Source organism: Amblyomma mixtum, chromosome 3 (genome assembly GCF_055824585.1).
Source record: "Amblyomma mixtum isolate Tamu chromosome 3, ASM5582458v1, whole genome shotgun sequence".
Classification (NCBI taxonomy): domain Eukaryota; kingdom Metazoa; phylum Arthropoda; class Arachnida; order Ixodida; family Ixodidae; genus Amblyomma; species Amblyomma mixtum.
The window spans coordinates 335,668,964-335,696,719 of record NC_143014.1 but is presented as its reverse complement, the minus strand read 5'-3'; the positions used below and the strand labels follow the sequence as shown (position 1 = coordinate 335,696,719).

At 42.5% G+C, this 27,756-nt stretch overlaps 1 pseudogene; it reads right to left on the bottom strand.

Annotated features, from left to right (window-relative positions):
• Positions 1-2,410: 2,410 nt before the first annotated feature.
• Positions 2,411-27,292, bottom strand: LOC149356046 (uncharacterized; annotated as a pseudogene).
• Between the last annotated feature and the right edge of the window lie 464 nt (positions 27,293-27,756).

The following is a 27,756-nucleotide window of genomic DNA, read 5'->3' as shown; positions in this document are numbered from 1 at the left end:
TTACGAGGAAAGTAATGGCGCCGTGTTCTGAGCGCACCTGTGGCGCCATCTGGTCTCAAACAGAAGAACTGCGCGCTGTAAACGGTCTATTGTCACATAGTTTGACTTGCATACATCGAAAGGCCCAACTGCTTTTTTCTAGTGCCATACAAAGAAGGTGCTCATGTAACAGTGAGATTTTCAAGAAAGTGGATGCCTTGCTATGGCCTAGGTCTTTTCTGCTTTCTTGAAAAAGATAAGGTGGAACAGGGCTGATTTCACATCCCCAGCACTTACTGTGCCAGTCCTTGCAGATCCAATGTAAGGATCTCGGGTTGCTGTTCGTGCAACCGAAACAAGCTCCATTAAAGGTCACTGGCAGCCACACGAACACAGACTGATTGGACACTGGCACTGTTTTGTTTTGGAGGCAGGTATTCACAGCATTTGCTGCTCAGTGTGGTCAACTGCAGAGTGAAATTTGAAGTATTCTGACTCCTGGGATTGTCACTCTTTGTGCATTAAAGGAAGTCCTGCGTGTTGTTTTGAGCTGGTATTTTTTGTGATACCTTTGGAATGCATCGTTCCTTTGAGGCTTGGAAGAACAGACTAGCTGTGAGAGCTATTATTGGCGCATGCGCGGTACTGTTATGGCATGTAATGTTCTCATTAGCACCAGATAACATTAAGCTGCCAACTGCAAGCATTTCATGCTTGTGCATCTGCCATTAGCAACAAGAATGGCAATTCTTTCCTTGTGATTGCATGTTTCTGGCCGCTCTTTTCATAGTGTTCTTCCAGGAAGTGACCTCTGATTCCGAGCAGCAAAGTCACAGCGGCAGCTCAGGACCAGGACACCCTCGATGATCTCATGTTACGTGTGGCTTATGTCAATTTGCGCGACTTCCCCACACCTGGTCGTCATACTGTTCTTGTGGCCACTACTGTCATGTAAGTATTTTGTCGATATCCAAATTGTATGTCAAATAGGTACGCAGGAGAAGTCTGCAGGTATTCAGGGATAATCCATGGATATCCGGAATCGGTGCCTTCTTGATGTCCAGTATGTGCACGTGGGGTGTGGGTTTTCGGGAACACTGGATGTTTTTTCTGAAGCCAAAATTTTGCAGTTGGTGCTTGTAGTTTGAAAATATATTGGATCCTTTCGATCAAACTACATAAATGCATGTTCACTGTGCTGCTCTTTTTGAGTTCAGCCAGTATGGGGCGCAAACATATTTCAAACGTTTCTCATTGGCTGGCATGCCATATAGAGCTCACCCAGCAGAAGGCCTCATGGGCCTGCAAACAGTCTAAAGGTGGCAGTAGATAACTTGCACATTGCACCTGCTTTTAGCTCGCAAGCTGTGCTTAGTCCAGGTAAAGTGTTGCAGTTAATCAAGTTAATCAGAACTTCTCTTGAACAGCAGCTAGGTCATTGTGGACTAGGACAGCACATCAGAGGCCCTGAATGGAGCCTAGTCATTGCATGTTAAAGGACCATTGTTATTCTGTACTGAAATGAAGGCATTTCGAATTGGATGAACTTATTGAGTGCTGTTAATTTCATTCTTTGCTGTTTTCACTATGGATTGAATATTAGCACCGGGACAGAGGAAGATAAACACGTGATATTTCTCTAACTATGGCAGCAGTGCTATACAGCCACTGCCTTTTCTGCATTTAGCATTCTTCATTCTGGACCACAGTGGAGAGAAAATGGCAAAAAGACTAATTGTCACTTTCATGTGCGTCACAAGCGAAGTGGCTCATTCCAACACATATTAATGGAGTTCTAAAATACATTGAGCCAGCTTCACAGTAGTGTCAAATGCCCAAGTAAGGGTGAAGTACCTAAATTTTCATGCAGAAAATGCACATGTGGTCATGTGTTTTGTAACATAAATGGTGTTGACGCTGTTCCTTTGACTGCAGCACACACAGTTGTCAAGTGCTGGCAAAGACATTCAGCACTTTGTCTTCCTCTGACTGCTGGCCAGCAATGCTATTTCCTGATTAATGCACTATGTGGCAAAGCCAACTTAGTGACTTTTGAAAGGGGTCTATTCTAGAGCACATGCTGTATATATCTGCTTGTCTGTTTTGCGGTCAATACTGTAGTGAGGTGCAGTGCCGGAAGGGTGAACTCCGTGACACAAATCATGCACCTGCATGCACCCAACACACCTCTCTTATTGTGTTAATTCCTTTCATGTAATGCTGCACATTTTGTGCATTGTGTGGACCACTGGGAATAAGCTTTTCCTTCAGGGTAGCCTTGCTGCGTTCCATGAGATTATTGGCATGTTTCTCTGACGAGTTCTATCTGTACGAAGTGCGGACTCTTCTCATGGCATTGGTTCTAATTTTTTTTTATCGTTATTCCTCCCCCCTCCACCCCCCCCCCCCCCCGGTGCAGCAATGGAAAAGCTCAGGAGGTTCCACCTGTGGAGTCATGGGTAACCATTTTGAATGCTGAACTACCAAGCATCACCATTAATGGCACACCCAACCTGGCACGCGAGTACGAGCCTTTCAAGCAGGGCATCGAGTTGTTTCCCTCAGTCTTCATCTCGGTTGGCTGCGAGCATCCCACCACTACACAGGCCAGCACGGCTTCATCCTTCTCGAAGGTAGCAACAATGGAACTCTCTGCATCCTGAAGGCTGCTAAGGTATTCAGTCTTAAAGCCAGCTGCATGACTTATTGCATGCACAAGAAGAGGTCACTTTGCATTGGAATTTTTTACTGAAAGGAGTCGACATACAAGCACGTCTCAGGTGGCTGGCATGCAGCTAACACAGTACATGTGTAGCTTGTCCCTTGTAAAACATTGTCACTTATAAACAGTCTATAGGTCTTGCACACCCCATGTTTCAGAGAGAAGAGTGCCAGTTAAATAATGATTTTAGATTTTGTGTATTATTGCACCACTTGGCACAGTCATGTGCCTTCCATACCAACAAAACGGGCTGACATATCAGAGACTGCTGGTTAGGTGTCAACGAACCTGTCCAATTGGCAATCCTTTTTAACTTGACAAGCAAGTACCACACAGAATCAAGGTAAACACCGTAGCTACTGCCATGAACAAGTGCCTTTAGCACCACTGCATCTACTGCTTTCATATTTCTTCCCTGTATTAATTAACCTGACAGAACTCTTGACCAATAAACTTGACAGAACTCTTCACCTTTACTGAGACCAGTCGTGCAGAAGGATCAACTGAACACTATTAAGGGGGTCATAATATGGTCTACCAACAAGTCATGCTTTTACATTGCAGCTACTAGCCACGACATTATTATGCATACTTAAAAAAAAAGTAGAGCCCTACGTGCGCACCTACGTACACATTTCAGTCAGCTTTACATTCCGTGGTTTTTTACCTGTCGTTTAATGCTGTTTCTTTCGGCATCATTCTGTCCTGCATGCTTACCGGTTAGGTTCCCTGTTCTTTTCCGCCTTGGTAAGGAACCCTCCTATATAAGTACTTAAATAGATATAAAGCTCTTTCTGTTGTCTAATTTTCTCAGGTGCTCTTATAATATTTTACTTTGAGCTTCCCGTGCTTCGAATGATGTCCAGCCCGTATCCCCCTGTACTGCTTCATTAGTGGATTCGCCGTGGGCACCTAGCGCTAATCTTCCAAAATATCTCTGATTTGCGTCTAATCTCGACGTAACTTCTCCCCTCAAGCACAGAATCACATTTCCGAAAGGAAGACCTGGCGCCATTATTCCTTTCCAAATGCATACCTCTTAGTACTATGTTTGTTGTACATCCATAATGTTGTATCTTTCATTATCTCGGCATCCCTTAAGTCTTTAGCCCTAAGAGACTGCTCGTGCTTTTTTGTGCATATCTTTCCTTTGTTTATCCGAATCCCAATATATTTGTGTCAGGATGCTCAGTGTACTTTATGGCCTTGTATTAACCCAGCCAAAAAAACCATTGGGTTCCAATTGCAGATTGCCAATTGGAACAAATTGGATATTTTCAAATGTGCTTTCAACACCATTGGGGAATACCAATTGGAAAATACCATTTGGACCACTCCAATTGGCTGACACCAAATGGTCAGCTCCAATTGGGCATGCACCAAGGGGTCCACCCCAATTGAAAGACCTCATTTGGTCTGATCCAGTAGACATTTCTCGGCCAGTTTTAATCGAATGGTATGGAACTAGGTGGATTTTCTCCCAGGAGTTTAAGGCGATGTGCGTTTATTGCTAACATTTTTACATGGCAATTGAAATTATCATAATTCCAAGCCTTTTGGGAACTGAAGACAAACGAGCCTGCGATATCACACAGAAGGAACAGAGACACAGTCAGTATATATGCATAAGGCATACTTTTGCTCCAACTTAAATACCCTATTTATGAGGCACTGCTCCTGGAGCCAGTGGCACTTGTCCATTGAGCAAAGTTATTTCATTGATTAATGCCCGAAGTGACAGTTCAAATGGTTAAATTAATTCAGTAGATAAAGCAGCTCACATCTTTTTACTAAGACCTCATTATTTCCCAGTTTTGTGTTCATAGAGAGTAATATTCTGATCCCAATCAAGACAATCATTGGGTTCCAATTGGTTTTTTCCAGCTGGAATTTTTTTTTCCAATTTCCAATTCAATTTACACAGTTAGCTTTTATGGTTCCAGAATTTCTTGGCCCTTGTTTAGTTGCATCACGCACTCCAGCCAGCCAGCGGTCAGTGGACTGCTTTACTTTAGCCTGGATGAGGACCTACACTTTCTGTTTCTTTTGTTGATCAGATTTCCATTTTTGGTGTATTTCCTCTTGAGATAACTGTGCCTTCTTTGCTTCGCTGTGTTCCCTTGAAGCCACCCATCAATGTTCGATGGCCTCCTTAATTTCCTTATTCACCGATTCATAGCTTCCTCTTTCCTCTCCTGTGCATTGCTCCTTTTACTTGTTTCAATTTAGTACTGATGAGTAGTTTTAACTGATTATTAACACTCTTTTAACACTCTTCCCACTTCGAGTTACTGATCAATTCGCACTCGCCCTACCATAAGCTTGCCGTCCCGGTTAGCTCAATTGGTAGAGCGACTGCTCCGGTGTGGCGGTGGTTCCGGGTTCGAACCCCGGACCAGGACGAATTTTTCTTTAACTACGAAGTTTCTGAGAAAGCTGTACAGCTTTCCTTTGTAGCCGTATGGCTGCGCTTGGGTGGATGCCAATGAGTAATTACTCCCTTATTATTAACTGATTATAATCCCACTTTTTCATGAGGCATTTCTCACTTGCGTCTTCTCTGCCTGCTGCCATTAGTGCTATTTGTTTGTCATTTCATTTGTCTTTACTGCATTTCTCATTACAACAGATCTCCCAACTGCAGACTAATACAAGTAAGATCATTTCCCCAGAGTGTATTCCCCCTCTTCGTCAATTTCCATTTTTGCAAAATTGCTATAGATTCCGTGCTGTAGCTTCGCTGGCATAGCTCGTGTTCTGTTTCAGCTTCCTCTATGTGCTTCTACTTTTTCATATATATAATAATGGAGTGGGTAACACAAGACGATCACTACATGTGCCATGAATGATCGCCATGTCGTCCAAGGTCGCCATGTTACATGAGAGTAAGAACTTCTTTTGCTGGTTCACAGATCTGATATCATTTGACGTGCCTACTAAAATGAATATTATATTGGATGAGAAAGAGCGACTCATTTAATTTTCAAAGATGCATGCTAATGAAAATAACAGGGTGGCGTATATTTCTGTAACACGTCTTGCTGGCAGTTAGATTTAAGAGCCTTCTTAATCATTTTCCTCTGGTGAGAAGTGAAGGATAGCTAGGAATGTTAGCACCATTTTTTTGTCCTTTCAGAGAACATCAAACTTTGTGTGCAGACCAGTAGCTGTTCTGCACCCTTGCCAAACCTCTCTTCTGGCTAGAATTATAGAAATAAATATGAAATATTTGTCAGTTGACTTCAACATGACATAGCCCTTGTCCAGAATCATATTAATGAATGTCTTATAGGAAAGACACATCATAACAATCATCACTGTGAGTACCCAGGTAAAATCAGAACTGCCCGGATTTAAGTTGAAGCAATGTCACTTTTGGTTAAAGAGCCGTACCGTCCACCACTTCCAATCTGGGACTAACTGAAACTGGCTAAATTTGTTTCCCATATGTTTCTTAGCTTTGTGGTGCCCCAAACAAAATGCATATTTTTTTCTGCCTCGTCTCGCATGTCTAAAAAAATGTAAAAGATATACACATCTAGCAAACCATGAAATAACTAGCATAAAACATTGCCAAAAATTGTACCAAAAAACGAAATGATAAGTGTGGCTTGTAATTAGCTCTCTTAGATGTATAGGCTGTCACATTTGTACAAATCACAATAATACGAGTTAAACAAATATGATAACGAGATCACATAATTAGATCATAATTAGGCCGACTTTAAAAGGTGCTGAAACAATAAAAAAATTTGCCAAAAATATTTTGACGGAATAATATTTTTATTTGCGCCAGGAGAGCACTATTTAGAGCCATAAATCAGCAAAGTAGACGAATGGTTGAACAACGCCAACAGGGTCGAGAATAGCGTTTCACATTAGACCGCCCATTCATCTGGATCCCCCTCATGAATGACAGTATATACCATTTTTTGAAACATCCAGATTTTTTACTTGAGAAAACTCCCACCACACCTGCACTTGCAGACACATGACATGTCTCAGAATTAGTCACGTCAAGAAGTATAGTGCTGTCTGCCACTGTGGATACGAGGCGTGCCAGTTGCCATTGACTATTTGCTCCACAGCCACTGCACTTCTAGCTCATGTGTCCTTCGAGTCTACAGTTCTCACATGTAAAAGTGTGCTCACTGTGCTGCAGTTACTATAGTCGACGCTTGAGGGTCTGTTCTGCAGCGGCTCCTTAAACCAGACAATTTGTACCATAAACTAGCCTAAAGCTAAACACAAGCTATTTGGATAGTCTATGCAGTACACTTTTCTTCAAGATTTCCTCTCCCATGTCTCTTCAATTAATCCTGTTCTGCGCCAGCCGTGGCCACCTTATTCCCGCAAATTTCTTAATCTCATCTGCCCACCTAATTTTCTGCCGCCCCTGCTACGTTTGCCTTCTCTTGCAATCCACTCCGTTACCCTAAAGGACCAGCGGTTATCTTGCCTTTGCATTACATGCCCTGCCCAAACCCACTTCTTCCTCTTGATTTCAACTAAGATATCATTAACGCGCGTTTGTTCTCTCATCCACTCCGCCCTCTTCCGATCTCTTAACGTTAAACCTATCATTTTTCTTTCCATAGCTCGCTGCGTTGTCCTTAACTTAAGCTGAACCCTCTTTGTTAGCCTCCACATTTCTGCCCCATAGGTGCGTACCGGTAAGATACACCTGTTGTATACTTTTATCTTGAGAGATATTGGTAAACTGCCATTCATGAACTGAGATAACCTGCCATATGCGCTCCACCCCATTCTTATTCTTCTAGTTATTTCCCTCTCATGATCTGGATCAGCTGTCACTACCTGCCCTAAATAGACATATTCTCCTACTACCAGAACCTGGCTACCAACTGCGAACTGCTGTTTTTCTTTAACTACGAAGTTTCTGTGAAAGCTGTATAGCTTTCCTTTGTAGCCGTATGGCTGCGCTCGGGTGGATGTCAATGAGTAATTACTCCCTTATTACAAATCTACTCCACCTTGGGGGATTCCCCTAAACATTTGGTCAACACTGTTCCCACTTCGAGTTACTGATCAATTCGCTCTCGCCCTACCATAAGCTTGCCGTCCCGGTTACCTCAATTGGTAGAGTGACTGCTCCGGTGAAGTGGTTGTCCCGGGTTCGAACCGCGGACTAGGACGAATTTTTCTTTAATTACGAAGTTTCTGAGAAAGCTGTATAGCTTTCCTTTGTAGCCGTATGGCTGTGCTCGGGTGGACGTCAATGAGTAATTACTCCCTTATTACAAATCTACTCCACCTTGGGGGATTCCCCTAAACATTTGGTCAATGCTGTTCCCTTGCTAGGCTGTTGAACATTACTTTGGTTTTCTGCATATTAATTTTTAGCTCCACCGTTCTGCTCTGCCTGTCCAATTTATTGATCATGCTTTGCAGTTCATGTCCTGAGTGACTTAGCAAGGCAATGTCATCAGCGAATCGCAAATTACTTAGGTATTCTCCATTAACTCTTATCCCCAACTGTCCCCATTTCAGGCCCCGGAATACCTCCAGCAAACAGGCAGTGAATAGCATAGGCGAGATCGTGTCTCCCTGCCTGACACCTTTCCTTATTGGAATTTTATTGCTGACTTTATGGAGAACTATGGTAGCTGTGCAATCATTATAAATATCTTCCAATATTTTCATATAACACTCTTCTACGCCCTGATTTTGCAATGCCTGCATGACTGCTGAGGATTCTTCTGAGTCGAATACTTTCTCGTAATCAATGAACGCTATATATAGGGGCTGGTTATATTCTACGCATTTTTCTATCACCTGATTGATTGCGCGAATATGGTCCATTGTCGAGTATCCTTTACGAAAGCCTGCCTGCTCATTTGGTTGATTGAAGTCTAAGGTTGTCCTGACCCTATTAGCGATTACTTTATTAAATACCTTGTAGGCAACAGACAGTAAGCTAATTGGTCTGTAATTCTTCAAGTCCTTGGCATCTCCTTTCTTATGAATTAAGCTAATATTACCATTTTTCCAAGCTCTAGGTACGCTTGAGGTCACAAGGCATTGCGTATACAGGGTGGCTAGTTTTTCGAGCACAATCTCACCTCCATCCTTCAACAAATCTGCTGTTATCTGATCCTCACTAGCTGCTTTTCCCTTCTGCATTGTTCCCAAGGCTTTCTTTACTTCCTCCTTCGTTACTGGCGGGACGGCCCATTGCTGTGTTCCACTGCCTCTCTCAGTAACATTCTGATTGCAATCGCTACTGTACAGATTTGTGTAAAATTCTTTGGCTACTTTAACTATCTTATCCATATTTCTAATGACATTGCCCTCTTTGTCTCTTATTGCATGCATCTGGCTTTTACCTATGCCTAGTTTTCTCTTCGCTGCTTTTAGGCTACCTCCGCTCATTAGAGCATGCTCGATTTTCTCCATGTTAAACTTCCTGATGTCGGCTACCTTGCGCTTATTTATTAACTTCGACAGCTCTAATAGTTCTATTCTATCTATGGAGTTAGACGTCCTCATGCTTTGCCGTTTCTTAATCAGATCCTTAGTCTCCTGAGATAGCTTCCCAATATCCTGTCGAACCATCCTACAGCTACTTCTACAGCGCACTCCGTTATGATATCTGTGAGACGATTGTTCTTTATTTCAACATTAGAGTCGTCATCTTCAGTTAAACGGAAAATCTGTTCTGCAGCAAAATCCTGAATTCCTCTCCTTTCCCTCTTAATGCATGCTGACTCGTTAATAGACTTCCGCTTCACTAATTTCCTGCGCTGCCTTTGCAAATCTAAGCTAATGCGAGATCTTACCATTCTGTGGTCGCTACAACGGACATTTCCGAGGACCTCCACATCCTCTACGATGCCAGGCTGAGCGCACATTATGAAGACTATTTCATTTTTAGTCTCACCATTGGGGCTCTTCCACGTCCACTTCCTGTTGGCTCGTTTGCGAAAGAAGGTATTCTTGATCCGTAAAATCTATCTGCGAACTCTACTAATAACTCCCCCTGATATTCCTAGAACCTATGCCATAGTCACCTACCGCCTGGTCCCCAGCTTGCTTCTTGCCTACCTTCGCATTGAAGTCGCCAATCAGTATAGTGTACTGTGATTTTACTTTGGTCATCACCAATGTTAATTCCTGCAATAAATATGCTCTCACATGACAGGTTTAGTGCTTTGTGTACCTGTATGATTATCATTTTTAATTTGATATAGAACGAATTATCCATTACAAGCACATCATTTAAAACACACAGTTCAGCAAATGAGATGACATGTTGCACAACAAGAATGTCCAGCAACATCAGAAACAAGCGGCCATGAAAATAAGCCATTTTAATTTTCAAGTCACAATGTCAGCTCAAGTCCCTTCCTTGACACGTCTCAAAAACGGTCACGTCGAGAAGGTGCTGTCTGCCACTGCTGCTACGGTGCGTGCCAGTTGGCGTTCACTATTTGCTCCACAGCCACTGCGCTACTAGCTCATGTGTCCTTAGAGTCCACAGTTCTCACATGCAGAATTGTGCTCACTCTGCTACAGTTAATACAGCCGACGCTTGAAGGTCCATTCTGCAGCGGCACCTTAAACCAGACAATCCGGAGCATAAACTAGCGTAAATCTAAACACAACCTGTTTGGATCATATATGCAGTACACTTTGAGATTTGCAATAAAGTGTCTTAATAAGCATTCAATGCATTCAAAATCTATTGCAAGCTCAGTAAACTGTGCTACATTTGATATAAACTTGTGGCAACAAGAACCTTTGGTCACTAATTTGTAAATATTTGCAACAATTTCTAAAGAAAACAAAATGCTTTTAGTTTGTTACTGCAAAATAAGCAAAATATGATCCAAAGCTTACATCACAATTTTTGTTTGTTTTCAGAAAATAGTGGCCACCCTGTGACAACCTAAAAGTCTGGCAACATAAAAATAATAAACAAAGCTCGGTGTGTGCTTACAACCATTTTAATGTTTTGTAAAAAAGGAAGAAAAAACCACGATTGCCTACGACTACAATATTGGAGGTTACCAATGGAGTAAACCTACACCTTCTCCCTCACTTCAAATGTCAGGGGGCACCACAAACTAGATGAGGAGAAAAAGAAACTGTACTATATACAGAACGAGTAAATATTGGCAGAAAAGGTCAACTGAAATATAAAAACTGGTTGTAATTACAAGAAAAATGCATTCTCAGTAGAGAGATTGAGAGAAAAAATTTTGAGCAGAGTTTGAAGGGAATCTCCCAGAAGAAACCTCAACTGGCTCAACCACGCCGTGAGGGAAGCGATGGAGGAGAGAGTGAAGGTAAGTAAGAAAAATATACACAGTGGTGGATGACTGAATTTCGACCGTGTACCTTGCACTTTGGTTTCAGAAAACGAAATCTGCTTTCTGGAAATTTTAGAAAAACAAGCCCACTGCATAGATCAGGCATCGAAGATAACCTCTGCAAAATACTAGAGCCATTTTAGCTCTGAATAGCTGTAAAAATTCAATCAAATCTTGTGTGCTGTTTCTTTCGAGAAGCAGTTTATTCTACGGATTGTGCATTCAAGGTGGTGCTGCAGCCCGGACCGTCAAGCGTCAACTGTAGTAACTGTAGCAACGTGAGCACAGTCTTGCTTGCGAGAACTCCGGACTCGAAGGACACCTCAGCTAGAAGTGCGGTGGCTGTGGAGCAAAATGTCAATGGCAACTGGCACTCCCCGTAGCAGCAGTGGCAGACAGCACCATATTCTTTCACTTGACTATTTCTAAGACATGTCATGTGTCTGGCTGTGCACGGTTGGTGCATGTTTTCAGATGTAAAAATCTGTATGTTTGAAATAGTAGTGTATATTCTGTCATTTATGTGGGGGATCCAGAGGAATGGACGCTCTAATGCGAAATGCTACTCTCCTGTCCATTTGTTTTGTTCAACCAGTCATATGCCTTGCCGATTTGCGGCTCTAAATAGTGCTCTCCTGGAACTAGTGAAAATAATATCGTGTCAAAGTCTTTTTGCAAATTTTTTAATCATTCTAGACCCTTTGAAAGTTAGCATAATTATGAAGTAATTGTCTGATTTCGTTATCACTTTTGTTTCCTTCGTATTATTGACACTTGTATGAACGCGACAGCCTATACATCTAAGGGAGCCAGTTACGATCCGAACTTATCATTTTGTGTCTAGGTGCTATTTTTGGCAATGTATAACGGTAGTTTCGTTGTTTGCCAGTGTGTATTTCTTTTATATTATCTTAATCAAGCGGGTGGGGGAGGATGAAATATGACTTCTGGTTTGGTGCTGGTGAAAGCTAGGAAGCACGCAGGAAACAAGTCAAGCCTATTTCAGTTAGTTTCCGACTGGAAGTGGTGGAGGGTTCGGCTCGTAAACCAAGCATGACAATTGCTTCAACCTAAGAATCGGACAGTTGTGACTTTACTCGGGTACTCACAGTGATGATTGTTATGATGTGTCTTTTCTAAGAGACGTTCATTAATATGTTTCTCGATAAGGTCATCTGAAAGTCAACTGTAAAGAATTATTTCATAATTATTTTGAGAATTTTAGCAAAAACACAAGGTTATTGGCAAAGTTGCAGAATAGCTACTGCTTTGCACATAAAGTTTGATGTTCTCCAAGAGAACAAAATATTGCACTAACATAGCTATTCTACACTTGTCGTCAGAGGAAAACGATTAAGAAGGCTCTCTATTGTAACTGCCAGCAAGACAGGTGTTATGGACATATATGCTACCCCATTTTTTTGCTAGCATACATCTGTGAAAATTAAATGATTTGCTCTTTCTGAAGCAAATACAATAATCATTTTAGTAGGCACATCAAAAGATATCAGATCTGTGAAACAGCAAAAGAGGTTCTTATTCTCATGTTCTTCAAAATGCAGTGCACCTAAGTGCCGCGGACAACATGGCGGTTATCGGTGGCACTTGTAGCGAGTGTCTTGCGTTACCCTCTCCATTATTATCTATAGAAAATGTAGAAGCACACACAGGAAGCTGAAACATAGCGCGGGCTACGCCACTGAATTTTCTATGTAGGCCTCCCCCCTCCCCCTCATCATTTTTACTGAGTGTACTTCCATCGTTGAAGGATATCCAGCAGCGGTAGACATTACAGCAGTGTGAAGGCTTTGTTCAATTCAATTAAATGCTCTTTTACATTGCGCACCGTATTTGATACACAAATATTTCACCCTTGATGTAGACATCCAGAAAGGTCTTCGCTGATTAAGAAATGAAGCTAGGAGAGTTGGTAGTAATTCACCATAGAGCAGCAGTACAGAAATCGTGCATAAATGACCAAATAGCTTTGTTTTTCCTTCTGTGCGAGCTTTCGCATGGTTTCTGTTTTTTGTTTTGAAGTGAAACTTTCTGCCCATGGAAGACGCACTTACCCTTCTCCAAACATCACTTTAAGCCATCCCTTATGCCCTCCGCACCGTTTTCATGATACTGCATTTCTGTACAGAATCCCAAATAGCTGAGCACCTTGGCGTCAACTTGGACTTCTGTTCGAGGTTCTACCCGAGTTTTATCACGCGCCGATAAGCATAAACCAACAAATGTAATAACTCCTCGAAAGTTTCCCATAATATGCTCTGGTACAGTTGGAATCTGGCAAAAAACTGCGCTGCTTTGCCGTGCGCAGCACATGTTACCTTTTTCATTATATTTCTTTTTGTAGGTGCTCGTTTTAAGACACCCTTCAAACAGTAGAGAACTGCTTCTTGAATTATCATGGAACGATTCCTTCCTGATCTGCCTTTTCCAGTATCGATGTAGTTCTACGCTGTTCTTCTTCTTCATTGAATTAATCTAGATTTTACATTCTGTGGTTTTTTACCTGTCGTTTAATGCTGTTTCTTTTGGCATCGTTCTGTTCTGCACCGGTTAGGTTCCTTGTTGTTTTTTGCCTTTGAAAGGCAACCCTCCTATATAAGGAATTAAATATCTATAGAGCTCTGCACCTTTGGTGGACTAATTTTCTCAATTGTTCTTCATATAATATTTTACTTTGAGCTTTCCGTGCTTCGAGTGATATCCAACCCATATCCCCTGTACTGCTTCATGAGTGTTTCTCCCGTGGGCACCTAGTGCTTATCTTCCAACAGCTCTCTGATTTGCATCTAATCTCGACTTAACTTCTCCCCTTAAGCACAGAATCACATTTCCGAAAGGAAGACCCGATGCCATTATTCCTTTCCAAATCCATACATCTTAGTACCATATTTGTTGTACATCGATCCCAGTGAAAAAAAAACATTGGAACCAATTGGGAATTCCAATTGGTTACAACCGGATGCAACTTATCCCATGTGGAACCAATTGGACAGCCAACTGGTTCCAGTTGGACGCAGGACTTCAATTGGTTGGACCAATTGGATTACCCATTTGTTCCCGTGATTCCAATGGGAGATCACCTCCCAAATGGATAGTCCAAATGGTTTTGCAATTTTCAATTGGGCACACCAATTGGTTTTGAAGCTCCTAGGAAACTGGTGTCATATATTTCATTTGTGTCACCCAATTAGGGTTTAGTAGCAGGGAGCAAAGGGGAGTTTTTCTGAACAGTTTTTGCATTTTCAGAATTTGCCATATTCCCTTCATCTGGCTGGCAAAAAATCATCACATTTACATGTGAATTCCTGCAATAAATATATCTCACATGTCAGGTTTAGTGCTTTGTGTACCTGTATGATTATCATTTTTAATTTGATATAGAATGAATTATCCATTACAAGCACATCATTTAAAACACACAGTTCAGCAAATGAGATGACATGTTGCACAACAAGAATGTCCAGCAACATCAGAAACAAGTGGCCATGAAAATAAGCCATTTTAATTTTCAAGTCACAATGTCAGCTCAAGCCCCTTCCTTGACGCGTCTCAGAAACGGTCACGTCGAGAAGGTGCTGTCTGCCACTGCTGCTACGGTGCGTGCCAGTTGGCGTTCACTATTTGCTCCACAGCCACTGCGCTACTAGCTCATGTGTCCTTAGAGTCCACAGCTCTCACATGCAGAATTGTGCTCACTCTGCTGCAGTTAATACAGTCGACGCTTGACGCTCCATTCTGCAGCGGCACCTTAAACCAGACAATCCGGAGCATAAACTAACGTAAATCTAAACACAACCTATTTGGATCATCTATGCAGTACATTTTGAGATTTGCAATAAAGTGTTTTAATAAGCATTCAACGCATTCAACATTTATTGCAAGCTCAGGAAACTGTGCTAAATTTGATATAAACATCTGGCAACAAGAACCTTTGGTCACTAATTTCTAAATATTTGCAACTCTCTGTTAAGAAAACAAAATGCCTTTAATTTTTTACTGCAAAATAAGCAAAATATGATCCAAAGCTTAACATCACAATTTTTGTTTGTTTTCAGAAAATACTGGCCACCCTGGGACAATCTAAAAGTCTGGCAACATAAAAATAATAAATAAAGCTCGGTGTGTGCTTACAACCATTTTAATGTTTTGCAAAAAAAGGAAAAAAAACCACGATTGCCTATGACTACAATATTGGAGGTTACCTACAGAGTAAACCTACACCGTCTCCCTCACTTCAATGTCTGGGGCACCACAAACTAAAGTCCCTAGATCAGCTTTGCTAAGTAGCGACAAGTTCCTCCTCTTCTAACGCCCTTTCCCCTGCGGCTCGCGTCGTCCGCCATGTTCTTCCCAACGCGCTCCGGCGGCGCGGTCGTGTGCACTGGAACGGCGGACCTTGCAGAGTCGCGGCTTTGCTGTAAGGGGCAGTAAAGAATGTAGCAAATGAGCTTGGTATGAGGAGAAGGGAGACATGCCAGTAATGCACTCCGAATGTGATTTGTGTTGAGTTTTGTCGGAGACGGCGAGTGCGGTGAAACTGCAGTCGTGGTGCAGCGGCCAAGTTCGCGAGAGAACACGGACGTGCGCGCAGCTTTATATATGGCGTATTATTTTAAATACTATCAACAGTCACTCGCATATAGTAGAATTCATAACTGCGCCTGGAGAGTCACGCCCGAGCGGTGCGAACTTTTGTACCCGATAAATAGTGTAATTGCTCTTCCCTGTCCATTCTCGCTCACCCCTTGCCGAGCTCTCCCTTTTGCTTTTATTTCCGCCGGCCGCAGCTCGTTTGCGCAAGACATCAGGTAGGAATTGCCGCAACCGGAAGCATCTTTTTGTTTTTTATTGCAATGAAACTACTACCGCTACAGCACCTCTTATATGCTGCTGTTTCAACACAGCATCCCCACTACGTGGTTTTGAATAGTATGCCACAATGCACGATTACAGAAGCGTCACTCGCGCTCAGTCAAATTCACGTACTATCACGAAATAAAATTTGCCGTCGGTAGGGGAATCTGTTTCACGCTTTTCAAAAAGACTCTGATGCAGGGCCTTTCGAAGTGTGCATTGCACACAGATTTGTGCTACATGTGGCTCTAATTTGCATAAATCATAGTTCGAGGTGAACCTACAATATAACATAACCAGTATTGCCGAAGTTAGAGGTCAAAGAAAAACATGATGAAAAAATTCAAGGATTCACAACCAGTTTATTTCACACATAAAAAGATGCACATTAAAATTTTGCTGGTTTCAGTGGAAACCAGAGTGTATTGCAAGTTTACATATTTGGCTGCTGTTCTTTCGTATGGCCACCTTGCAAAGAACTTGTGGGACTCATTCCTGCCACGGTATTCAATTAATCAAGAAAGGCCTGATGCATTATGTGCCTTGCTTCAGCAGCTGAGAAGCTGCATTAAATGCCAAATAGCTGTTTTTATAACCCTGTTTCACTTAATGTCCTTTCTTAAGTTTTTCTAAAAAAGCAAAGCCATTTAGGGGCTTCAGTTTGGCCAACCTGGCTCAAGCTCTTACTGCAGTGCAGAAGCAGCACATGTAATTGTTAGGCAATGTTCCTGCTTGCAACATAATTATTTCACACATCACACAAGGTGGTGAAGGTCACATCAATGTTTATTTTTTTTAACAAATAAATACACCAAGAACAATTCTTTTGCTTAGAATACAGACCAAAACGACACCTCCAGTGGGCCAATTACACTGACCTGCTGCTTCCTGCTAGACAGTTTTTTAATGTGCACAAGTCCTAGACACATTAATGTTAATACCTACAACAAACATGAAATTAACTGCAGCTAGTAGTGCTATTCCATGCTGAAGAATTGTCCCAGTGCTGGGAGTTTCTTCTCAGTTCGGGTGCCTCACAAGGCCCGAATGGTTTGTGAAGCAACAGCTATCACGTTCCAAAGTAGAAAAAACAGTTCCCTATTGTCTTTCACTGCACTTTCGTCCTCAGCACCACACTTCACCACTTTCGCACATTGCCCTGCAGCAGTGGCTTAATGGTTATGGCACTTGGTTGCTGGCTCCATGATCGCAGATTTAATTTCAGCTGCAGCAGCCGCACTTTCATTGAGGCAAATGCAAGTGGTCAGTGTATTGTGTAACATCGGTGTACACCGAACCCCAGGTGGTGAACGTTTTTCCAGTCTACATATATGGTGTCCCTCATAGCTTGAGTCGCTTCATGACGTTGAACCCCACAAAGCAGAAACCATCTGCACACTGCATGGCTTTGCTAAATTTGCAATACCACTCAAGTTTCATCCAGTGAACTTGCTGTTGCTACATCTAAGCAATGGACTCCGCTGCTTTTGGCATCCCAATGCTTTTGCTGCCACACCTGGCAGACTGCTTCTCGGCAGAAATACGGCCATTCTCTTTCCTTAATAACAAGTACACCCGTGTGTGCAGAAAACAATGGAGCAGCTTGTTTGGAACGTTGTGGCACACAGGTATGCTGGTAGGCACAACTTTAAGCACCGCCTTCTTCACAGCAATAATACGTGCGCGATTCTGAAGAAGTGCTTCTCTGTTGCTCAGAAAAAATGCTTCCGTTGTTTTCAATAGCCTGAAAGCATCTTCTGTCAGGACAACCAGGGGCATACGTGCCATCTGGTCTCCTGTGTAGTAAGGCTTTCTTTTTTGTTCTGGATGTCATCAAACCAAACCACTTTTCCATTTGGTCAACAAACCAAGCAGTTGTGACTGCTGTCTCATCTAAGTGCCCCATTTCCACATGATACCGGAGCGCTGCAGCAGTACCATGATGGAAGAAGGTGTATGCTGGCGCCACTTTCATCTTGTCAAAGTGGCCTGGACTGATGCATGCTTTTTTGAGTCTTGGCGCTGCTTTAAAATCAGCCCCTGATTCAAGCTCTATCAGCTCTTCTATGGGTTTGCGACATACTTTATTTGCAGGAAGTTTGTTGGCCTCAACAATTTCATCTGGTAGATATATGTTCTGGCCTCTTGTGAGATGACTTCTCAAGTTTTTCAGCAGATGAGGCACATCTGCCATGAAATACAGGCGCCGTGCAGTATCCTGCGGATGATTTATATAACACTTCCGCTGAGTGCATTTGCCCACTGAAAGGCCAAAGCACCGCCATAGTGCCTGATTGCAGGGTCCATGTCGCCAACAATGGCATGCACTTTTATGCAGATGTTTTCACATGCTGCTATCACAGCTTCAAACTTCATTTTGATGGTAGGAGCATGAAAGCTGTTTTCAGTAAATTCATATGCGACTGTCTGCTTCCATCGTGTTGACAGCCCTCCAAGCATCATTACAAGGCCATGTGTTGCCACACAGTCTTCAGGAACTGTACCATTTGCAAATGGAACTGATGGCACACCGATGATTCGGCCGGTCAATGGGTCGAAATCCAGACAGACCTTTGGTGATTTGGAGCTCATCAATCATGAGTACGGCATGCCTCTCTTCCTCAGAAAGAAGACCGATCTGAAAAGTAACAATAGGAAGAATGTCTAGAAAGCCACTCACCGAACAAAGAAAGGGTACTAGAACCCATATACACATTTTCTGCGCATGGCTACAATAAAAGACTACTTTTAAATAATGACGGAAGCCAGCAGTCATCGAAACCAAGGAGCATAGGGGATGTTCTTTTTTTGGAATTGGTGGTGTTCATCAAAGGGAGGTCAATAAAATGGATATTTTTTAAATATCACTGATTACAAAGCAAAAGAAAAAAACACGTTGCCAGTGTGATCTGAACCCACAATCTTCGAATTCCACGTCCAGTGCTCTGCCAACTGGGCTACGGCAATGGCTGTCTAATCTTCTGCTTTCGGGGGAATTCATGTGTAGTGGCGGAAGTAGTACGCTTAGTATGACTGGTTTGGATCCCACCAGTGGCATGTGCTTGTTTTTTATTCTGGTTTGTAATCAATTATCTTTTCAAAAATAAAAAAGTAATCACCTTATTGGCCTTCCATTGATGAACATCACAAATTATTAAAAAATATATATCCCACTATGCTCCTTCGTTTTGGTAACTGTTGGCTTCCATCATAAATGTGATAACGAGCCCCTCTTTTCCGTTCCCTAATCTACTTTCATATAAGGTAAACATACACCTTTGAGCTAGTGAACATTCTCTGTAAACAATTTTTTTTTGTTTGCCAACCTTTATTTTCAGCAGGTCCATCATTTCCACAATGATCCCAGGCTTGAATTTGAAGCTTTCGATCCTTCGTTGTAAAGTCCGTTCTGTGGGAAGCGGGCTGGCCAGTTCCCGTACAACATCGTAGCCCCGCGATCCACAAGCCAACCTCAGTTTCAATGCCTTCACCACAGTATCGTTGCTCCATGTTGAGCCTTGCATCGTGCTCATCTGGAGGCTTCGAAGCTGGTCTTGATTGAAGTATTTGCTGATGCCTGCATGTCTACAGGACAATAATTGGGAATATAAGGCACAGCAAAGTCGGAGGTGTATCTATACGGATGGATGCTCAAAGAGGGCTTGAAACAAAAATCGCATGGCCTGCACTGTCAATTTTCACCATCAGCTTCCATCACTGCCATTTTGAGATCAAATGTGAATGTACAAAATAATAAAAACATTCTGCTTTTAGTGTGACAGCACTACTAGGCACATTTTCTGATTTTGGGCTTTATGAGGCATCCCACCTGCCCACTGGGTTGTGGGCAACCTGCTAGGTGTGCACACCTGGCATGACTTCACCTAGGCGAAGTCCTTCAAGGTAAAATACTTTCAGGGCAAACAACTTTAGGTCAAGGGCTAAGTCAAATGCCTTCAGCACATATGGACCTTAGGTGCCCACAGTAACTAGTGCTACTACATGATATTCCACCTTAGCCTTGCTAACCTGCCTGCTCATTTATTATTCAACACTGTACACGCATTAAATAGACAGTGAAGCTTTGTTTCGACACCAAAGTAGAATGGATAACAGGCATTTATATGGACAACTCACTTCGAACAGATATGAAATAATCAAGGCAACTGTAAAAATTACCACATATGAATTTTCACTTCTTTAAGTACAGACCTGAGTGTATCAGTGAAGGTTTTCCATGCAGGAGACATGCTGTGGTATTAAAGGACTATAGACACCTAATTTTGGTAGCATGCTTCCTGCAAATCATGGGTTATATATTAGAATAGATGGAACATCGTGTGGTGTTCACCTACGACCATTAAATAATTTATAGCCGAATTTTTACTCTCATGCTATTTTGGTTTTATGAACTGAACGATGGCTGTGACGTGTAGTTGACCTTTAGGTTGAGTGAGGTACAAAAAAATCTGCGATATAAACACTGCTACATAATTTCAATTCCCTACAACGCTCATACCAGCTTGCTTCAGGAGCTGGAATGACAACAAATGATATGTCAGCAATATATTCCTGCTTTTTTGCGCCTTATGTGATCTAAAGGTCAACTACATGCCACAGCCATCGTTCAGCAAGATGAAACCGCAACAGCATCAACAAGGAATTCAATCAAATTATTTATCGGTCGTATGCAAATGTTACACTGTGATTCGTGTATACGAATGTCTGATGCATCATTTGAAAGAAGAAAACATGCAAGGAAAACTTTTGTATTCCTTTAGCAATCTCCTTCCTTTTTTGTGCACTGATATTAATGTCTCCATTGGAATGATATTACCTTTCACAAGTTTCTGGTTCTGTCTTTCCAGTGTTCTTGCTCGCTTCTGACATCCAGCAAGCTTTCTTTTCAAGGTCTCCATCTCCTTCTGCACACTTTCAACCTGAGGGTCAGCATCATCTGAAACAGAATTAGAAATTGATCACCTTTACAACAGTCATTAATGCTTTAAAGCCCAACATTTCACACGAATGACAACTGAACATTTTTCTTCAATATTACCTCATTTGAAATCTTTCACATCTGTTCTGAGAATAGCTCCTCTGAACTTCATAACGTAGAAAGAGACGGCATGTCTCACTTTTTTATTAAGAAACATGAATGAGGAAGGTTGGCCAACTATTACAGAGTGGTAATAAATTTGAGCAGCAAATGAATGTTAAAATACAACATTGTACAGCTATAAATATATTATTCCTGTCACATCAAAAGAGGGTAAAAAGGAAGCTGAATATTGTGATCAACACAGTACAGCATTGGCTTCTGAGCGTGACTGGAACAAAAAAAAACACCCCAGTAGAATCGTCTTATTGTACAGTTGCGAATTTAGCCAACTTTTAGTGCCATATTATTGCTTCGTTATACACTGGCGATTACAATGGAAGTTGTCAGCTCATGGAGCAATGTGAAATACTGGGTGTCAAAGGGTTATATTTCATGTAAATTCAAAGATCATTATGTAAAAAGACAAACATTACTTGCAACACATTGCTGTGGAATTGATATTTGAGTGGGTCCTGTAAAGGTCATTAAATGTTTTTCATATTGATGCACAGACAGCTTGACTGCATGAGCCACATGGCAAGGGCTCTACATTGCAGATGTAATTTTAACAAAACTCATCAACACTAACCAAGTGTGCAGGAACAAATAGCCGTGGACGCCATTGTTGTGCTGCCAGGGGTATCCATACGTCGCCTCTTGCTTGGTGGCTGACTGATGCAGTTCTGCACGCATGCACCAGCGCTAGGCATCTCTTCTCTATCATCACATGCCTGCTTGTCACTAGATCCCGTGTGAATGTCAGTTTCTGCAAAGTAGAAATAAATTGCAGCCATTTGGGGTTAGCAGTTGTGGTGGTAGAATAGAGCTGGTTTCTGTGAAGAAAATAGCACTATGCAGTTATCTTACGCTGCAAAGCAGGCACATCCACTACTGATAACTGAGAAGAATGGCCGACCGAGGAAAATGTGCTTACTCATGGCAGGTTTCTTCTGGAATTTCAGAAGAGAACGGCTGACTGTACCTGCAAATAGTAGCAAGTTATGACTCTTCTACCCATTGCTGAGTCTTCCTATGTGAGGAAATGCACACTAAATGTAATAAGTATGCACCTTGCATTTGTGACGAAGACTTCTCAACTGTAAATGTTGCGTTTTCAGATGTACAGAGATCAGTACTGTCTTCCTGGGATGCTCAATTATAACACGCTGCACAGCCAGGGCATTAATGCTTGAATTCTCAAAGCCACATGGAGCCTCCTGTGATGTGTTTCCCTCTATACAAAAGAAAAAACATGTCATCACCAAGGCTGTCTCTTCATGTATGCAGAAGCTAGTGTTATAACTTTGGAAAAACCACACAACACGATACGGTGAAAGATTTAGAGTGCCAGATTTAAACTCACCGCCCTGGTCAATAGTGTCTTTCTGCTGAAGACCAGTAATGACAGCTAATTATAAACCAGTGCAAGACCGATATTCTTTGCTGTTTTCTAGTGAATTCAAGTTCAACAAACATTATTTTCAATACAGAACCCCCTGTATAGCATGAAGTTGATACTGACATAAAGAATGGCATACCTTCTGAGCATGACTGCAGGGAAGGTAGAACATATGATGGAGGTTCAGGAGCACGCTCAGCTGTAGAGCCTAGCTCAGAACAGCTGGGAATGTTTTCCAGTGCTACAAGGAAAGGCAAAATGCACTTCTAAGTTTGGGCATTCACATAAAACTATAGACTCATTAAGGAATGAAGCATTGAACTAAAAGTGTTTTGACGGGACACTGATAATGCACAGCTCTCTCACCTGATGCATTCGGCACGCCTTCAGCAGATGGCCCTGAAGAACAAGCAGCAGGGATAGCTGTGTGTCGGCAACAAACAGTGCAGTCTAGTTTAGGTCTTATGTAATGTTGGCCTTAGTCAATAAGGTAATGCAGAAGTCAGAATAAAAAAATGAAGAAATTCGGTAACATGCTAGGTGTCATTTTTCAAAACGCTTAACAATGAGGCCCCACTTACCCGAGGCGTGGACAGTACCACGAGGATGTGGTGGTTTGCGGGGCAGCTTTGCTGGCCGGTGAGAGAATATTGATGGGACAGCAGTGCATTTCAGTTTCTTTATGCCAAGCTTCCTCAGAATTATGGGCTCGAATTGGTCTTCAGTATAATGGAGCTGTAAAGAAGGGCAATCGTATTAGTAATATATATGAAAATAAAAAATACAAAAACCCAGCTGTGCAGGTGAACACGCTGAAGTCCCTTGATGGGTTTCTAGGACAGATTGGGAAGCTGATGTCTGCGGGTGGCTGGTAGGCACGAAATAATTACGGTGCTGCCTTTCGGATTATTTGTATGGCGGGAATATAATGAAAGGAATATTATGGGCAGTGGACGCTGAGACTGGCCGTTGGTTTCGCACAGCAATAAAATTCCTTTGTGCCCGCGTCACACAAACTTTTGGCACGTAGAGCACTTGCACAGCTAACACTCCAATAATTCACACATGCTATGCGCGAGAGCGAACACATGTAAATTCATCTAATTGGAGCGCAAGTTATGTACACACCGCCAATTTTTTAGCAGTATCGCGCAACCGTCGACCAGCCGTCGGCGCAGAGCGCGAATCAAGCGAGAATAAGCGCATTAGTTTCATATGAACAGATTCTCGCTCATTTTGCCGCTCTGCGCCGTCATCAGGCGCTGACAAGCAGGCTGGTTGACAGTCGCGCTATACTGTTAAAGAATTGGCTGGGCGTACAGCAGAACACTTCGCAAGAGGCAACGGTTTCAGTGCGCATTACTGAGCTAAAAGGTTTTGGCTACTTAATCTCAATGGACCAGCTGCAGTGGGTGCCGGAGTGGGGCTGTAGGCTGAAATACGCGTGCATACTTGCACTGACATGCATGTTTACGAAACGACAAAGGCGGACAGCAGCGCATAATCAAACAATCGGCAAACACAGTGCGAGCTGGGTGCTTTACCAATTCTTACACACCAGCCGAGGTTTGCTACTAGAGCATCGAATCTCAACGATAGAAAGCCGGAATTGAACTTACCTCACATAGCTTACTTGACTTCGTCGGATTGAAATTTTTTCTCCCACTCCTGTGGAGCCACGCTTTCTGTCGCGCAATGTCGTTTTTTGCAAGCGGCACTGAAAACAATGCCAGCGCTTTTCCTGACTGGGTTGAGAACCCGAAGGCGCAACAACCCGGCATTTCGGCTGCTGCTCGGGCACAAAAAAGTGCCTGAAAAACTCAGGTTACTTCCAGCGCACAGCGAAAGTTACTTCCAGCACACAGCGACAAATATAAAAAAGTCACCTCCGCTGAATGTCCGTCGCCAGCACAACTATACGAGTAGCGTGCAAGCGCCGTCGAACTATGCAGCCGGACGACTTAGGAAGAACATGGCGGAACGGAACCAGTTCCCAACCGGAAGTGGGCACTGTCCAATCGTGTGCGTCGGCGGCGCCGCAAACGTTTTCGGTACTTAGCTTTTTTTAGAAAAGCTCATACAGGGACTTTACCACAAACTAGACGAGGAGACTGCCTCTTTTGACCTCACAACAACAAACCAGAGTTTGGAAATCTTCGTGGCTATCTGCTAACAGTAGAATATCATGGAGAGGTTGCTCAAGAACCTGTTCGCTTAATCTGTGCGCCAGATTATAACCTAGATTACTTTCTTGTAGCATTCTTTCCATATTTTTTGCATAAAGCATAATCATTAGCAATGATGGAGCACAACCTTGCCTTAATTATTTACGTACCTCAACAGCTTTTCTTTAATACCTTTCCCTATCTTAAAAATTTTATTATCTCGCTGTATTTCCTGCAGGAAATCAGCTGCCTCGTTACTGATACCTTCATTTTTTAACACGTTTCAGCGGAGTTCTCTGCTCACATTGTCGTATGCACTGCTTATGTCCAAAAAGGCTGACTACACAGGTCTGTTTTCTGTCTTAGCTATATCTATGCCTTCGGTAAGCAGGAACAGCAGGCTATCATACAAGCGCCTTTTCCTTCTGAACCTGTTCTGAGGTTCTCCAAGTATCTTATGTAATTCTACCCATGAGTGCATTTTTATTTTCACCGCTTAGATTGCCATCTTGTATACTCCGGATGATGTCATAATCAGTGTGAAATATTTTATGCGCTACCTATCACCTTTTCCTTTATAAATAACATTCAGTTGTAATCGGTGTGAAATAATTTATTCGCATTATATCTCCTTTTCCTTTATAAATAACATTCATTTTTCCTGTTGCCAGCTGTGTGGACTTTGCTTATTTATTGGGACGGTCTCCAATGCTTTTAAAAATGTTTCCTTGCTTCTAGGGCCAAACTCATTCAGCTTGATTGGGATTTCGTATCCTACTTCGGATATGCATTTAGGAATACACGGTCTGCTCTGAAAGTAGTAGGACTGATTTCTTTTTCAAAATTTTATTCATGATAATAGTACAAATGATTAGAATTTTTCAAAGGAGCACCCTTCCGCATCTACACACTGCTGCCAATGAGTTTTCCAGCTTTCATACGCCTCCAGGAACGCCTGGACCGGAATGCTGTTTAGCTCCCTCATCACGGCCTGTTGAATCGCCTCTACCTATCCGTGATGCTTCTCCTTGAGCGTCGACTTTATTCTCGGAAATAGAAAAAAGTCTGGCAGGGTCAACTCGGGGCTCTAGGGGGGCGAGGCAGCGTTGCCACCTTGTACTAGGCAAGATACTACATTACGAGGAACCCTGTCTGGCTCGGCGCGTTGTCATGGTGCAGCCGCCATTTGTTGGCGATGGCTGGGCGGACACGAACAATGCATTTTCGCAGTCTTCTGAGGACTTCCACGTAAAAAACTGCATAAACTGTTTGTCCGGGTGGTACGAACTCTTTATGGGTGACTCCATGTCGATCAAAAAATCAAATGAGCATGGACTTTTCCTTGGATTTGCTCTTTCGTGCTTTCTTGGGGTTGGGGAAAAAGGGGTGGGCCATTCTGAGTTCTGCCACTTGCTCTCTGGGTCATATTCAAACACCCACATCTCGCCACAGGTCACTACGTTATCCACAAAATTGGGGTTCTCATTCGCGCGATGAAGAAAATCCTGGCAGATCACTTTCCGGCTGGCCTTTTATTCCTCTAACAACACTCGCGGCACCAACTTCACACACACTTTCCTCATGGTTAAGTTTTCTGTCAGGATCTCAAAAACTTGGGTTTGAGGAATGCTACAGTCATCTGCAATCATTCTGATACTCATCCTGCGATCACTGTTAGGTACATTTTTCATTGCGACACATTTTCGTTGGTCTTGCTGGTCGATGAGCGTCCGGAGTGGTCGTCGTCTTTCACTCTTTCCCTACCTTCTTGGAACAGCTTGTGCCAATCAAAAACACCTGATCTACCCATGGCAGCATCCCCGTAGGCCTGCTTAATCATGTCGTGAGTCTCTTGGTCCGTTTTACTAAGCTTTACACAAAATTTGATCGCGTATCGCTGATCCAGTAAACACTCCATGATTCTGCGTGACGAGGCGTTTCAACAGGGGTGCACAGTACAAGCGATCTGCTCTCTTCAACGGCCAAGAGCAGACTGCTGATTTTCTCCAGTGTTCCCAATATCCCCCTTCACCGATCCTGCACTCGCAGACAACCTTTCGTCTGCCCGTTCTCCCAGGAAAAAACAAGTCCTACTACTTTCAGAACAGACCCTGTATTTGCTTCCACATTTTCCTGTTAGTACTGGTCAGTTCTAAGCTGTTTTCTATTATGCTGTCCTGTGTTCCTCTCTCATTTGTGGAGATTACACTATCGTCGCTCTAAAATGACACAACTATAAATGATGTAATGTAGTTCGCAGCATTGTCTTCCTCTCAGAAATCTCCCTCAGCATCTTGAATCTGTTCCTGCTTTCTTTGATTCATTTATCACAGTTAGCTGTTATGGTTTCAGAATTTTCTTGGCCCTTGCTTAGTTGCATCATGCACTCCAGCCAGCCAGCGGTCAGTGGAGTCCTTTACTTTAGCCTGGACGAGGACCTGCACTTGCTGCTTCATTTGTTGATCAGATTCCCATTTTCGGTGTATTTCCTCTTGAGATAACTGCGCTTTCTTTGCTTCGCTGTGTTCCCTTGAAGCCACCCATCAATGTTCGATGGCCTCCTTAATTTCCTTATTCACTGTTTCATAGCTTCCTCTTTCCTCTCCTGTGCATTGCTCCTTTTACTTGTTTCATTTTAGTACTGATGAATAGCTTTAACTGATTATAATCCCACTTTTTCATGAGGCATTTCTCACTTGCATCTTCTCTGCCTGCTGCCATTAGTGCTATTTGTCATTTCATTTGTCTTAACTGCATTTCTCATTTGAACAGATCTCCCAACTGCAGACTAATACACGTAAGATCATTTCCCCAGAGTGTACTCCCCCTCTTTGTTAATTTCCTTTTTTGCAAGATTGATATAGATTCCGTGCTGTAGATTCGCTGGCGTAGCTCGTGTTCTGTTTTAGCTTCCTCTGTGTGCTTCTACTTTTTCATATATATAATAATGGAGTAGGTAACACAAGACGATCACTACATGTGCCATGAATGATCACCATGTCGTCCAAGGCACTAAAGTGCAGTGCATTTTGAAGGACATGAGGGTAAGAACTTCTTTTGCTGGTTCACAGATCTGATATCATTTGACGTGCCTACTAAAATGAATATTATATTGGATGAGAAAGAGCGACTCATTTAATTTTCAAAGATGCATGCTAATGAAAATAACAGGGTGGCGTATATTT